The sequence below is a fragment of the Apium graveolens genome, chromosome 6 (genome assembly GCF_009905375.1).
Source record: "Apium graveolens cultivar Ventura chromosome 6, ASM990537v1, whole genome shotgun sequence".
Classification (NCBI taxonomy): Eukaryota; Viridiplantae; Streptophyta; class Magnoliopsida; order Apiales; family Apiaceae; genus Apium; species Apium graveolens.
The window spans coordinates 67,375,028-67,390,303 of NC_133652.1; the positions used below are offsets into that span (position 1 = coordinate 67,375,028).

The 15,276-nt window shown below is 35.6% G+C and overlaps 1 non-coding gene across 1 annotated transcript; it reads right to left on the minus strand.

Annotated features, from left to right (window-relative positions):
* Window positions 1-15,169: 15,169 nt before the first annotated feature.
* On the minus strand, window positions 15,170-15,276 carry LOC141670189 (small nucleolar RNA R71). Its single transcript, XR_012554431.1, has one exon. It is a non-coding gene; the product is annotated as a small nucleolar RNA R71 (small nucleolar RNA).

A 15,276-nucleotide genomic window follows, 5' to 3' on the forward strand; every position in this document is an offset into this window, starting at 1 on the left:
AAGGCACTTTTGACATCCATTTGATAGACTTTGAAATTGGCATGGGCTGCATAGGCTAAGAAGATTCTGATGGCTTCAAGTCTTGCAACAGGAGCAAATGTTTCATCAAAATCTATCCCTTCTTGCTGACAATAGCCTTTAGCAACCAATCTTGCTTTGTTCCTTACTACTATGCCATTTTCATCCATCTTGTTTCTGAATACCCATTTGGTGTCTATTGGATTCTTTCCTTTAGGCTTGGCTACCAGCTTCCATACTTTATTCCTTTCAAATTGGTTTAGCTCCTCTTGCATAGCTAAAATCCAATCAGGATCTAATAAGGCTTCTTCTACCTTCTTTGGTTCTTCCTTAGACAGGAAGCTGCTGTATAGACATTCTTCTTGAGTTGCTCTCCTGGTTTGAACTCTGGAAGAAACATCACCAATAATCAGTTCAAAGGGGTGATCTTTTGTCCATTTTCTTGGTTGAGGTAGATTAGCCCTAGATGAAGAGACCTCAATGTTGTCTTGATGTGTGATTAAGTTTTGATTGCTAGAAACTCCCCCTGAGTTTGTGGATCTTTGATTTGAGATTGGGGTGCTTTCTATGGGTGATCTGCCTTGACTTCCTGCTCATTTTGATAACCCGACGGATGGTGAATTTTGAGTATCGACGGGTGAGGCAGGTTATCTTCCGACGGATAATACAGATTGCCTTCCAACGGATGAAGCATTATGTAACTCGATGGATGTTGAGTTTTATGCTTCATTTGTAGTAGATTTGTCTGCATTATCCTTAGACACTTTTTCTTGATCACTCTCATCATCACTTTCATCACTGACCATCTCAACATTGTCGAATTTGAGGCTCTCATGGTAATCTCCATCTTTTAGTCCTTCAATCTTTTTATCATTAAACACAACATGTATAGATTCAACAACAATGTTGGTTCTTAGATTGTAGACTCTATATGCTTTACCAACAGCATATCCAACAAAAATTCCTTCATCTGCTTTAGCATCAAACTTCCCATTTTGATCAGTTTGATTTCTCAGAATATAGCATTTACAGCCAAAGACATGAAGAAAGTTCAGAGTTGGCTTCTTGTTTTTGAACAATTGATAAGGTGTCTTGCATTTTGCTTGATTAATCAGAGAGATGTTCTGAGTGTAGCATGCAGTGTTGACAGCTTCAGCCCAGAAATATGTTGGTAATTTTGATTCTTCAAGCATTGTCCTTTTAAGCTTCAATAAGAGATCTATTCTTTCTTTCCACTACTCCATTCTGTTGTGGAGTCCTTGCTGCTGAAAACTCATGCAAGATCCCATTTTCCTCACAGAATGCTCTCATGACATAGTTCTTGAACTCAGTTCCATTGTCACTCCTGATTCTTCTAACTTTGAAATCAGGATGATTGTTAACTTGCCTTATGTGATTGATGATGATTTCACTAGCTTCATCTTTGGACTTTAGGAAATAGGTCCAAGAGAACTTTGAGAAATCATCTACAATTACTAGGCAAAATCTTTTCTTTGAGATTGACAATACATTGACTGGTCCAAACAAATCCATGCGAAGCAGTTGCAGAGGTTCTTCAATTGCTGAATCAAGTTTCTTCCTGAAAGATGCTTTAATTTGCTTCCCTTTTTGGCAGGCATCACACAGTCCATCCTTTGTAAACTCCACCAGAGGAATGCCTCTAACCAGCTCTTTCTTTACCAGCTCATTCATGGTCTTGAAGTTCAAATGGGATAGCTTCTTGTGCCATAGCCAACTTTCATCTTGACTTGCTTTACTGAGAAGACAAGTTACAGATTCTGCTTTAGTTGAGTTGAAGTCAGCTAGATACACATTTCCTCTTCTCACACCAGTGAGAACCACTTTGTTGTTTTGATTATTAATCACAACACAGGTTTCTTTGTTGAAGGTTACTGAGTTGACTTTATCACAAAGCTGGCTGATACTCAACAGATTGTGTTTGAGACCATCCACTAAGGCAACCTCTTCAATGATGACATTGTCCTTTGAAATCAAGCCATATCCCACAGTATAACCTTTGCTGTCATCTCCAAAAGTGATACTTGGGCCAAGCTCTCTCTTCAAACTCTGTGAGAAGGGTAGAATCACCAGTCATGTGTCTTGAACAACCACTATCCAAGTACCAAAGATTCCTTCTGTTTCCCTGCACACACCAAAATCAAATCAAGTTGATTTTGGTACCAAAGTTTCCTTGGGTCTTGCCTTGTTAGCTTTCTTCTTCTATTTCTTAGGTCTTAACTCATTTGACTTAGGAATTTCAGATTCTTCCTTAGTCATTTGGGTTGGGCCTTTGAAACCACTAGATGCAACAGAATTATTATGCATGTTATGGCTAACAGGAAATGGCATGCTTGGTGCAAACATGTTATTCCAGTAAGGCATGCTAAATGGCATTTGAGGCATATTGTTTGCAGCATAATATGGATTAGGTGCAAATGGCATGTTAGCAAACTGTGCATTCATGTTCTGTATAGGCATAGCATTAACAGGCATGGCATTCATGTTAGAGAATTGAGGCTGAACAGACATGGGAGTAGGCATGGCAGATTTGCAATTATCAGACAAATGATTTACACTACCACATTTGACACAGATTTTTCTAGGAGCATATTTGTCAGGTGTGTAGTTATTATGTTTGTTAATCCCTACTTTACCATTCCTATTGTTTTTCCTTTTAGTCTCTGTTTTTACCTCTATCTTCTCAAGTATGTCACTCAACTGTTTGACAGTCATGTGACCAACATTAGCCTTCTTCCCTTTCTTGGCTTGACTTGACTCCCCTAAAACAAAGTTCTTGGAAACAGACCCATACTTTTCATTTAGCTTGGTTAATTTGGCTTTGCTAATGGGTTTGCTCACAGCCGACGGATTAGGATTTTCATCATTCGACGGATAACACATTTTGTTATCCGACGGATAGTCCTCATCATCCGTCGAGACATCTGTCAGCAATCCATCTACCAAAATAGGTTCTAGTTTCTCCTTATTCTTTTTCCACGCTTCATCACAAAAGGACTCAATTCCTTGAACCTTGGTGATTTGAGCATGAACATCTCTGGATGTTTTCCATGCTTTAATCACCTCATGTTCACGATCAAGCTGCTTCTTTAAAATTTCTTCCTTTTTCAAGGACTCAGTTAATTCCTCCTTAGCAATTCTACACTCAATTTTTAGTTTCTCAAACTCAACAAACTGAGACTCAAGCACATTATTCCTCTCACTCAAAAACAAGTTGTTTTCTTTGATTTTAGCATTTTCTTTAGTGAGGGACTTAAGTGTAACACGCAAATGATACAATTCTGTAGACATGTCATTTATTGCATCATTACACTCAGCTTTAGATAAATGTGCAAGGTTTGTAGTAATTACCTGATTGCTTGAGGAACTTGTCTCTGTTTCATCAGATTTGGCCATAAGGGCTAGATTGACATAGCTGACATCCTCATCTTCATCCAAACCATCAGCTGCCCAGTCATTCTCTTGTGTAATAAAAGCCCTTTCCTTCTGTTTGAGTAGATCAAAGTATTTTTGCTTATAATCCACAGACTCAAATCTCTTCTTACTGCAATCTGACTTTCAACACTCATTTGCAAAATGCCCTGCCAAGCCACATTTGAAACACTTGAATTTTGACTTATCCACCATGTTTCTATTTGGCTTGGCAGCTCCAAAGTTCTTCTTGAACTTGAGCTTGGCAAATCTTCTTGAAAGGAATGCTAGGTGCTCATCAATGTCCTCCATGTCATCTTGACTCAAAGAATCTTCATTTTCTGCAGCTAGCCCTTTACCCTTGCTTTCACAGGCCTTTGAAGTTGATTCCACAGCTTCCATCTTCACTTCCTTCTCCTTTTCCAGTTCAGCCACTAGTGCAATGGATCCTCCTTTCTTCTTTCCTCTCTCCATTCTTTCATCCTGCTCTATTTCAAGCTCATAGGTCTTCAGAATGCCATACAGTCTCTCCAAAGTAAACTCCTTATAATCTTGAGAGTTTCTCAATGAGACTGTCATTCGTTTCCATTCCTTTGGAAGAGATCTGAGAAATTTCAGATTGGAGTCTTTAGTCTGATAGACTCTTCCATGCAATTTAAGAGCATTTAGTAGCTTTTGGAATCTACTAAAAATGTCAGTAAGTGACTCACTTTCTTCATTGTGAAAATGCTCATATTGCTGAATCAGGAGCTACATTTTATTTTCTCTTACTTGCTCAGTACCATCACAGATTATCTGTATTGTGTCCCGAACTTCCTTGGCAGTCTTGCAGTTGATGATGTTATCAAACATATCTGCATCAACACCATTGAACAGAATGTTCATGGCCTTTTTATCTTTCCTGACTTGTTCAAGATCAGGTTCAGACCATTCATGCCTTGGCTTTGGAACAGATGGTTCATTTCCTGTTGCAGCTCTCATTGGAATATGAGGGCCTCTTTCTATGCAGTCCACATAGGCCTCATCTTGAGAAAGCATATGAAGATGCATATTTACCTTCCAATGATGGTAATTATCTTTATCAAGAAAAGGAATCTTGACTCCAACATCTTTCTTGTTCATCTTGCTGTATTGTTTTGATCTTTAAACTCTTTGTAGATTAAGAGCCTGCTCTGATACCAATTGTTAGTCCCTTAACAATATAGCAAGAATTACTGAAGGGGGGTTGAATGGAATTCTTGAACTTTTTCTTGAAATAAAAATGTTCAACTCGATTATAGATATATTTGTTTTGATTAACACAATGCGGAATATAAACTTTAATGAATCAAAACAAGAGTAATTAAAAACAATAGTCTTTAAAAACTTTCTGGTGGATTTAAACAATTCCACCAGAGATATATTTAATATATCGAGAGGACTCTGTGTGCAGAAATGCTCACAGCTGCTTATACAAAATAGAACTACTAAGAACACAGGAAATGCTAATGATAGTGCTTACAAAGATTTCTCTGTGTTTGTTTCTTAGCTTTCTTAGTTGTTTTTCTATTTGCTACTCTCTTGGTTTATATATTACCAAGATTACAAAGTCAAAAGAACTGAATAAATATAAAATCTAACAGTCTTGATCTTTGCTGCTTTTCGTCCTCTATTACCCAGTTAATGGGCTTCCACAGTGTGTTTGTATCCAACTCGACGGCTGTGTGTCAGCTTTCACTGTTCAACTGATGTTTGAATCTTGATATGATCATCCGTCGACTTTCAGATCATCCGTCGATGACTTACTTGATCATCCGTCGACTGCTATTTTAAACATCCGTTGAAAGTCATTTGATCATCCGTCTAAGCTTTGTTAAGCATCCGTTGATAGCTATTTTGGCACTTGACTTCATTTCACTTATACAGAATTACAAGACATTGCTTATGTACAGTTAATCAACCTATTCTGCATATCTAGTTAAAGTTAACATGACTTATATACTACTACAGATTCTATAAAAAGGTGCATACAACACTGTGCTACAAACTTATTATTACATAAGCTACTCACTCGATGGATAATAAGTTACTCATCCGTCGGGACTAAAACGAGTTATCCGTCGGGACTATAATTCTTATCCGTCGAGTGCTACATTATTTCACTAAGTAAAACTTACTTAGATGTTTTGTTTAGGTAATCATCAAGTACACAACATATTCACAACAGATTGCCTCCCGACGGATGAAGCATTATGCAACTCGATAGATGTTGAGTTTTGTGCTTCATTGGTAGTAGATTTTTCTGCATTATCCTTTGATACTGTTTCTTGATCACTTTCATCATCACTGTCATCACTGACCATCTCCACATTGTCAAATTTGAGGCTCTCATGGTAATCTCCATATTGAAGTCCTTCAATCTTTTTATCATCAAACACAACATGTATTGATTCCATAACAATGTTGGTTCTTAGATTATAGACTCTATATGCTTTACCAACAGCATATCCAACAAAAATTCCTTCATCTACTTTAGCATCAAACTTCCCATTTTGATCAGTTTGATTTCTCAGAATATAGCACTTGCAGCCAAAGACATGAAGAAAATTTAGAGTTGGTTTCTTGTTCTTGAACAATTGATAGGGAGTCATGCATCTTGCTTGATTAACCAAAGAAATATTCTGAGTGTAGCATGCAGTATTTACAGCTTCAGCCCAGAAATATGTTGGCAGTTTAGATTCTTCAAGCATTGTCCTTGCAGCTTCAATAAGTGATCTGTTCTTCCTTTCCACTACTCCATTATGTTGTGGAGTTCTTGTTTCTGAAAACTCATGCAGAATCCCATTTTCCTCATAAAATGCTCTCATGACAGAATTCTTGAACTCAGTTCCATTGTCACTCCTGATTCTTCTAACTTTGAAATCAGGGTGATTATTGACTTGCCTTATGTGATTGATGATGATTTCACTAGCCTCATCTTTAGACTTTAGGAAATATGTCCAAGAAAACTTTGAGAAATTATAATTACTAGGCAAAATCTTTTCCTTGAGATAGACAACACATTGACTGGTCCAAACAAATCCAGGTGTAGCAGTTGCAAAGGTTCTTCAATTGTTGAATCAAGTTTCTTCCTGAATGATGCTTTAATCTGCTTCCCTTTTTGGCAGGCATCACACAATCCATCCTTAGAAAACTCCACTAGAGGAATGCCTCTAACCAGTTCTTTCCTTACCAGCTCATTCATGGTCTTGAAGTTTAAATGGGATATCTTCTTGTGCCATAGCCAACTTTCATCCTGACTTGCTTTACTGAGAAGACAAGTAACAGATTCTACATTAGATGAGTTGAAATCAGCTAGGTACGCATTTCCTTTTCTCACACCAGTGAGAACCACTTTGTTGCTTCTTTTTTTAGTCACAACACATGCTTCTGAGTTGAAGGTTACTGAGTTGCCTTTATCACAAAGCTGGCTGATACTCAATAGATTGTGTTTGAGACCATCCACTAAGGCAACCTCCTCAATGATGACATTGTCCTTTGAAATCAAGCCATATCCCACAGTATAACCCTTGCTGTCATCTCCAAAAGTAATACTTGGGTCAGCTCTCTCCTTAAACTCTGTGAGCAGGGTAGAATCACTAGTCATGTGTCTTGAACAACCATTATCCAAGTACCAAAGATTCTTTCTGTTTCCCTGCACACATCAAAATCAAATCAAGTTGATTTTGGTACCCAAGTTTCCTTGGGTCCTGCCTTGTTAGCTTTCTTTTTCTGTTTCTTTGGCTTTATCTCATTTGACTTGGGGATATCAGATTCATCCTTAGTCATTTGAGTTGGGCCTTTGAAACCATTCATTGCAACAGAATTATCATGCATATTATAATCAACAGGGAATGGCATGCTATTGGTAAACATATTATTCTAGTAAGGCATGCTAAATGGCATTTGTGGCATACTAAATGCAACATAATAAGGATTAGGTGCAAATGGCATGTTAGCAAACTGTGCATTCATATTCTGTGTAGACATAGCATTCATAGGCATGGGAGGCATGGCATTCATGTTAGGAAAGTGAGATGGCACAGACATGGAAGTAGGCATGGCAGATTTACAATTAACAGACAAATGATTTACACTACCACACTTGACACAGATTTTTCTAGGAGCATATTTATCAGGTGTGTAGTTATTGTGTTTGTTAATCCCTACTTTACCATTTCTATTGTTTTTCTTTTTAGCCTATGTTTTTACCTCAATCTTTTCAAGTCTGTCACTTAACTGTTTGACAGTCATGTGACCAACATTAGCCTTTTTCCCTTTCTTAACTTGACTCGATTCTCCTGAAACAAAGTTCTTGGAAACAGATCCATACTTCTCATTCAGCTTAACAAGTTTGGCTTTACTGATAGGCTTGCTCAAAGTCGACGGATGAGGATTTTCATCATTCGACAGATAACCCTTTTTATTATTCGACGGATGATCCTCATCATCCGTCGAGTCTACATCTGTTAGCACTCCATCTACCAAATTTGGTTCTAGTTTCTCTTTGTTCTTTTTCCATGCTGCATCACAGAAAGACTCAATTTCTTGAAATTTAGTGATTTGAGCATGGACATCCCTAGATGTTTTCCATGCCTTAATCACCTCCTGTTCACGCTCGAGCTGCTTCTTCAAAATTTCTTCTTTCTTCAAGAACTCAGTTAATTCCTCCTTGGTAATCTTACACTCAATTCTTAACTTTTCAAAATCAATGAACTGAGACTCAAGCACATTATTCCTCTCACTTAAAAACAAATTGTTTTCTTTGATTTTAGCATTTTCTTTAGTAAGAGACTTAAGTGTAACACGCAAATGATATAACTCTATAGACATGTCATTTATGGCATCATTACACTCAGCTTTAGATAAATGTGCAAGGTTTGTAGTAATTACCTGATTACTTGAAAAACTTGTTTCTGTTTCATCAGACTTGGCCATTAGGGCTAGATTGACATAGCTGACATATTCATCTTCATCCAGACCATCTGCTGCCCAGTCATTTTCTTGTGTAATGAAAGCCCTTTCCTTTTGTTTAAGCAGCTCAAAGTTTTTTTGCTTATAATTCACTGGCTCAAACCTTTTCTTACTGGAATCTGACTTCCTACACTCACTGGCAAAGTGCCCTGCCAAGCCACATTTGAAACATTTGAATTTTGATTTATCCACCATGTTTCTATTTGGCTTGGCTGCTCCAAAGTTCTTTTTGAACTTGAGCTTGGCAAATCTTCTGGAAAGAAATGCTAAATATTCATCAATGTCTTCCATGTCGTCTTGGCTCAAAGAATCTTCACTTTCTACTGCAAGCCCCTTGCCCTTGCTTTCACGGACCCTTGAAGTTGACTCAACAGCTTCCATCTTCATATCCTTTTCTTTCTCTAACTCAGCAACTAGTGCAATGGATCCTCCTTTCTTCTTTTCTCTCTCCATCCTCTCATCTTGCTCTATTTTAAGCTCATAAGTTTTCAGGATGCCATACAGTCTCTCCAAAGTAAACTCCTTATAATCTTGTGAGTTTCTTAATGAAACTGTCATTGGTTTCCATTCCTTTGGAAGAGATCTAAGGAATTTCATATTGGAGTCTTTTGTCGGATAGACCCTTCCATGCAGCTTTAGAGCATCTAGCATTTTTTGAAACCTACTGAAAATGTCAGTGAGAGACTCATTTTCTTCATTATGAAAATGCTCATATTGCTGAATCAGTAGCTGCATTTTATTTTCTCTAACTTGCTCAGTGCCATCACAGATGAACTGTATTGTATCCCAAACATCCTTGGCAGTTTTGCAGTTGATAATGTTGTCAAACATATCACCATCAACTCCATTAAACAGGATATTTATGGCCTTTTTATCCTTCCTGACTTGTTCAATGTCAGGATCAGACCATTCATGCCTTGGCTTGGGGACAGATGGCTCATTTCCAGTTGCAGCTCTCATTGGAACATGAGGGCCTCTTTCTATGCAGTCAACATAGGCCTCATCTTGAGAAAGTAAATGAAGATGCATCTTTACCTTCCAATGATGGTAATTATCTTTATCCAGAAATGGAATCTTGACTCCAACATCCTTCTTGTTCATCTTGTTGTATTGTTTTGATCTTTAAACTCTTTATTTGTTAAGAGCTTGCTCTAATACCAATTGTTAGTCCCTTAACAATATGACAAGAATTATAGAAGGGGGGTTGAATGGAATTCTTGAAACTTTTTCTTGAAATAAAAATGTTCTAACTCAAATATATATATAAGTGTGAATTGATTAGCACAATGCGGAATAGTTACTTAAATGAATCAAAACACAAGTAATTAAAAACAAGACTCTTTAAAAACTTTCTGGTGGATTTGAATAATTCCACCAGAGATATATAATATATATAGAGAGAACTCTGTGTACAAAAAGCTCACAGCTGCTTACAAATATTGAACAACTAAGAATACAGAGAAATGCTAAGAATTCTGCTTACAAATGTTTCTCTGCTTGTATCTCTGATTATTCCTTAGTTGCTACTTCTTGGTTTATATATCACCAAGATTACAAAGTAATGAGACAGGATAATAAAACAAAAACTATCTAGTCTATTACAATGCTACTTCATTACTCTATTACAGCATCTTTGAATATCTTCATAATAGCATGGAAATGGCAATGCTTCTTTGTTCTCGAAAACCAAGTTGAATAGGCTACCACATTCCATTTGCATCCACTCGACGCCTGTGACTGTGTTATCACTGTCAACAGATATTTGAATTCTTTATCCGTCGGGTTCATGATCATCCGTCGAGTTATTGATCATCCATCGGGTTGTTGATCATCCGTCGAATTCATTGTTGTTTATCCGTCGGGTAGCAATCAAGCACTTGACTTCATTTCGCTTATGCAGAATTACAAGACATCATCTATGTACAATTAATCAACCTATTATGCATATAGTTAAAGTCAAACATGACTCAAATACTACTACATATTCTAAACAATGTGTATGTAGAAATGTGCTACAATCTTATTGTTACATAAGCTCCTCACTCGATGGATAATAGGTCATCATCCGTCGGGACTATATTGAGTCATCCGTCGGGACTATAATCCTTATCCGTCGAGTGCTACAATTTCACCAAGTAAAATCTACCAAGGTATTTTGTTCATGAAATCATCAAGTACACAACATATACACAATAATGGTTCAATGGTTACGGAGAAAAATATATTTTTAAAATTACTATGATTAGTAGATCATGCTTCGGTTCGTTTATTAGATAAAGTTGGCTACCTTACACAAGAAATTTGGGTTTGAAAACGATTTTTTTTATTAAAGTTGTATGTGAACTCAAAACTTAACTATAAATAAAAAGGTGTACAATTAAAAAAATATATACTCTTTTTGTTTTGCCTAGGTATAAAGTTAGTATATAGAAATGAGTTATTTGATCAAGTCTCAAATCATTATATTTTATAGCTATATAAATATAAATATCAAATTAAATATAGACTAAGACACAACCCGTGTAAATAAATAAGCTCTACCTCAACACTTGATGTTACCAAGACTTAAACAAATGTGCCTCTAGCTCAAGTGGTTGATATTGTAAATTTATAAATAGTTGACATGGGTTTGATTCCCATCCAAAATAATAATTTTTAATATTTAATAAAATACATGGGCAAAATAGTAATTATAAATAAAATGTTTCCCCAAAAACTTGATGTTGCAAACTCAAGTAGCACATTATACACTATTTTATATTGTATTCAGTTTTATAATTGTGCACAATCTATTTGAGTCTATGCCTCATTAAAAAAAATTATAGTCCAAGCCTTTTTTTTAAGAACTCGGGTAATTGATATTATTCTCCATAATGATTAACTATAATTGGGAGTGTTCTCTAATTCTAAATTCAGTCTTGTCACCCTGAAGGCCTTAACTAAGTTTCGATAGATCAACTGTCGGTAAGAGTCTCTATATATTTTGCTTTCTATATACTTTGTAAATTAAAGTTACCGGAGTTTCATGTTTTGACATAATTTTTAACATACGCTTCACTACCTAGTTTCATTTTATGCTTATGAATATCCTACATTATTCTTTTATAAAATTAGTATAAAAAGGCTAATATGGTTCAATGTTTACAGAGAAAAATATATATTTAAAATTACTATGATTAGTAGATCATGCTTCGGTTCGTTGATTAGATAAAGTTGACTATGTTACACAAGAAATTTGGGTTTAAAAATGAATTTTTTTTATTAAAGTTGTATGTGAACTCTAAATTTAACTATAAATAAAAAGTTGTACAATTAAAAAACATATGCTCTTTTTGTTTTGCCCAAGTATAAAGTTAGTATATAGAAATGAGTTATTTAATCAAGTCTCAAATCATTATATTTTATAGATATATTAAAATAAATATCAAATTAAATATAGAATAAGACACACCTTGGGTAAATAAGTAAGCTCTACCTCAACACTTGTTGTTACCAAGACTTAAACAAATGTGTCTCTAGCTCAAGTGGTTGATATTGTAAATTTACAAACAGTTGACATGGGTTCGATTCCCATCCAAAACAACAATTTTTAATATTTAATAAAATATAGGGGCAAAATAGTAATTATGAATAAAATGTCCCCCCTTCAAAAACTTGATGTTGCAGTATTATGTATATAATAGATTTCAATCTAACAAAGCAAAACTATGTCAATTATGGATTCTTGTTTTTAAAGATCAAAATATCTTCATTTTTAATGTTCCAAGTCACCTGCAGTATAAGGAAATTACTAACTACTTAAAGATATGTAGAGGCTTCAAACCAATGAAATAAGATCATATGTTGATGCTTTTGACCATCTTTTCAGGTTTTTTATATGGATAACGTAGAGGATAATAATGTTCATTCTGATTTGAACAAGTTATCTATGAAAGAGATTGCAAGCTACTCTAGATCATCTAGACATGAGACATCATAATATTGTGATGAGGATATGGTATTAGCAGTAACAGAGACATATAGTTATAACCAAGATGAGCAACATATGACTAGGATATGATCCACGGTCTAAGGCTGGAGCCTGGAGTCCTAATCATGATAAAGATCTCGTGTTTGCAAATTAATTTTTCCCATTCTGATATGGATGAAGTAGGGTTTATAATTTAGTTAGTTGAGTATGAATTTGGATAATTTGCCATCAAAAATTTTCTCTATGTTTATTGTTTACATAGGTTTTTAATTTTTCCTTCTAGAAAAGAGTAAATTAACTAGAAAAAAATTAAATTCCAGTTCGTGCTTAGGTTTTCCAAAATTAAATTGTAGTATGCACGTAGGTCTTTGTTTAGAAATGCAGATACAACTTGTTAACCAACAGTTGGACTTAGAGTTGAATGTTGGTGGATAGGTTTACAACATAAATGACCAAATGATTTATGCTGAATACTGGATCTAAAACTCTTTAACTCGGATTTATTTTATGACCAGCGTTTTATTTTTTTGACAATTTTTCTCAGTTTTCTCATCTACTTCAATATAGTGAACCAAAACTAAACTTATTTGCTCTAAAGCCATTTAAGATGAGAAAGACTTATTGCTTGTTGTTGATGCATACACATTTAATGCCTATAATCTGGTATTAATTTAGCCTGTAATATAGTTATTCTATTCTGAATTTATTATTCAATAATTGTTAAGTGGCATTTATATCCACTTAGAACGTCCTATTAAGGCTCGAAATTGGTGTTCTGTACTCAAGTTATTTGTGTATTTGATGTGTTTTTGTAGTGTTTTGCATTTCAGGGCATAGTCGGAAGCAAGAAGGGTTTTACAATGTTTTTATGCTTGGAATGGTGTTAGGAAGGTGTATTGGATGAATGCTTATTGATCGCCATCAAAAACCAGCAAAGAAAATAAAGTTGAGAATTTTTTCCAGTAGGTCAGCGCGCCCGCGCTGTGATAGCGCGCAGTCGCGCCAGTTTGTCAGAAGGACAGCGCGCCCGCGCCAGGCCGAAACTGAAGAATCATGTTTCAACTAAAAGATTGATTTTCTGGACTTCTCTTCTGATTGGGCTGCTATATAATGACTCTTTGAAGTTTTTCAGAATGGAGACTAAGGAGAAGACCTAGGAGCACAAATACAACAAAGAAGAAGAAAAGCTTATTTATACTTGTGATTCTTAAATTAAGTTGTAATCTTGGATGCTAGTTTTCTTGTTTGTTGAACCTCTTACTCTTGTTTAACGTACTTTTATTGTTATTCAGTTTATAAAGGCTTAGTTTATTACACCATGCTTTCATCGGAAGCCACGGTGATGATGAGTTCAGTTATGGGCTAATCGTTATCATGGGGTTCTAATGGATTTACTTATGGATTTCTTTATTTAATTTTTTTCGATACCTTAGTGTGTAGTGATTGTATGATATCCTAGTATTGGTTGTGCTTATTCGTTTTATGAGTGTCGCGAACTTATAAGATAGCGTGTTAATCTCCATTGAAGCGAAAGTGAATATAGGGGTTTAGAACTTGCCATGCTAGCATAGGTTCATGTATTTGATATGCATGATTCGTAGGTAATTTTAACCATCTTACTTGCCCTATGTAATCATGATGGATAAATTGTGCATTAAATGTTATGTTGTCAAATTCTATTGACATATAGGGTCTCAATATAATTGGTGTCTATTCGGTTTCTATCTCTTTTGTGAATGTCTGGTAGTAGGGTATTCGTACAACAAAAGTTGGCGTTTACTAGTTTCGTGTTATCCGATTAGTGTCATCACAATTGCATGTTAAGATTAAGAATAAAAATGGTATTCAATGAAGTATTTAATGAAGTTAGAATCACATGTTTGTGTCATATAAGTAAATCAACCTTAATTCTCTTAGCTAAGATTAGTTAGTATAATCTAGTAGTTATAAACAATCCCAACTTGTTATCATCTTAGCATTGAATAATAACCATACCATTGTTGCATAAGTGCACAAATTGAAGTTAACCTAAAAGAGTCTCTGTGGGAACGAATTAGAAATAATTCTATATTACTTGCGAATGCGTATACTTGCGTATAATTTAGGGCATGTTTTCGTCCTAATAAGTTTTTCGCGTCGCTACTGGGGACTTATGGTTTAATTTTAGTTTATGTGCTTGATATCAGTGGTCGTTAATGTTCACTGACTCAGATATTTTACTTACTTGTTTCTTTGTTGCTTTTTCAGGTACTCTAGAGAGCGTGTATGCTAACGCGTTCTCGATCTCGAAAGAGAACACTAGATAAAGTGGAGGAAGTAGTGGAAGAAGTTCTTGTTGAGGAAAAAGTTGAAGAAGAAGCTCTTATTGCAATGGGAGAACAAGAAGCGGATCTGAAGGCTTTGATGGATTACTCTCAACCTAAGATCAATGATATTCAGTCTAGCATCGTCAGACTAGACATCGCAGCTAACACTTTTGAAATCAAAGCTAGCACGATTCAAATGGTTCAGAACTCATTCTAGTTTGGGGGTTCTCCAACGGAAGATCCTAACATGCATATTAGAGATTTCATTGAGATCTGTGACACTTTCAAATTTAACAATGTTTCTAAAGAGGCTATAAAGCTAAGGCTTTTCCTATTCTCTCTGCGGGATAAAGCTAAGTGTTGGTTGCATTCTCTACCACCAGGCTCTATCACTAAATGGGAAGATCTTGCTCAAAAATTTCTTACTAAGTTCTTTCATATGGCGAAGACTGCTGCAATCAGGAATGCTCTTACTCAATTTGTGCAGCAATCATGAGAGTCTTTGTGTGAAGCTTGGGATCGTTATAAGGAGATGCTTAGAAAGTGTCCTCATCATGGGAT